Source organism: Frankliniella occidentalis, unplaced genomic scaffold (genome assembly GCF_000697945.3).
Source record: "Frankliniella occidentalis isolate FOCC.00 unplaced genomic scaffold, Focc_3.1 Scaffold54, whole genome shotgun sequence".
NCBI classification, from domain to species: Eukaryota; Metazoa; Arthropoda; class Insecta; order Thysanoptera; family Thripidae; genus Frankliniella; species Frankliniella occidentalis.
Genome location: NW_026267184.1, coordinates 671,252 through 672,547, shown reverse-complemented (window position 1 = coordinate 672,547; position 1,296 = coordinate 671,252). Strand labels below are relative to the sequence as shown.

Here is a 1,296-nt window from a genome sequence, read left to right as displayed (position 1 = left end):
TTCGACTTCTTGCCCCACAAATTTAGGGCAGGGCCACGGGGACGGCTCCGGGCAGGTACGAGGAAGAGTCCAGCGCGCCCACACACACACACAGCCGCACGACACTGCAAACTCGAGTGTGTGTGAATATATCGCACACGTGTCGGTGTGTGTGGTGCCCATTAGTACACTTAAATGGAGTAAAGGTGTGAGTTTGAATTTTTTCCTCTGAAATTCACACACTTCTACCTTCCAAATGTACGAATATCAACCACGCACCTACAAGTGTGCGGCATTCACACACTTGGGTTCCTAGTGCAGTCGCTCACCTTACCGTGCTCGCGCACAAACGGCAACACTTAATATACTATTAACGACGAAATTAAATATTCCAATCCACCTCCGCACACACCCGCAAAAACCTTACAATTTAGGCGTGAATAGACAATGATCACTTACGTACCGTTTTTAGAAACGACGTTTGCGAAGAGCCGCGTGGAGAAACAATGATGAGCCCTGCAAGAAACAAAAGATGAGAAAAGGGTTAACGATCTTTTCACGCACCCTCTAATTGGAAATTTCAGGGGTCTCTCTTTCTCATATGAGTGTGTGTGAGTGTGTGTGTGCCTGTGTGAGGATGTGTGCGCGCGCTTTCAGCGAGGAGAGTTGGGGCGGAGCAGAGGGCAAGGTGGCGGGGGTGCGGGAGCGAGACGGGTCGGAGGGTGGTGGAGGGGTCCTAGTATAGCTCGCAGGACCACAGGACGTCATCTCGAGCTTGTTTTATGGGAGCTAATAAAAGTACTCCTCCCGCGTTATATCGTGCGGATTATCGGTCGAGGTGTGCCGGCCAACATTGTATCTCTCAGCCCCCCTCACCCTGTATCTGTCTCTCGCTCTCTTTCTCTCGTCCATCCACAAGTAGGGTACAGTCAGCTCTCTTTGCCCAACGTCCCACCCCTCGCATTTATACGACAATCAAAAGACTAAACAGACAAAAAATAATAACGAATCTTGCCGAAAACAAATGGTTTTCAGTTTTAGCTCCATAGCCGACTCCACTCTCCCTATATTTGCAGACTGCTGAGTATTATCCATCCACCTCATCGAGGCCGACTAATCCAATGACGGAAGTACGGCTGCTGCCGCATCGCGATGCAGAGAGCGGCGGGAGAGAGGGGAAAGGGGCGAGGGGGCGAGGGGCAGGAAAAGTGGAAATAACGAGAAGCCGCCCGGAAGAGCCGCCCCCGTAACTCAGCGGGACCCGGCGCCCAGCTGCGTTGCTTTTACCGCCGCCCTACGGAGCGCGGCGCGGCGGGC

General features: G+C 52.6%; 1 protein-coding gene across 3 annotated transcripts in view; it reads right to left on the bottom strand.

Annotated features, from left to right (window-relative positions):
* LOC113205797 (uncharacterized) overlaps window positions 1-1,296 on the bottom strand; it is a 59,821-nt gene that overhangs the window by 45,058 nt on the left and 13,467 nt on the right. For 2 of the 3 annotated variants that reach the window (XM_052267547.1, XM_052267550.1), the window contains exon 2: window positions 443-495. The exons of the other annotated variant lie outside the window; for it this stretch is intronic. The gene's annotated coding sequence lies outside the window, so the exon portion shown is untranslated. The remainder of the gene's footprint in view (window positions 1-442; window positions 496-1,296) is intronic. 3 annotated transcript variants of the gene reach the window in all.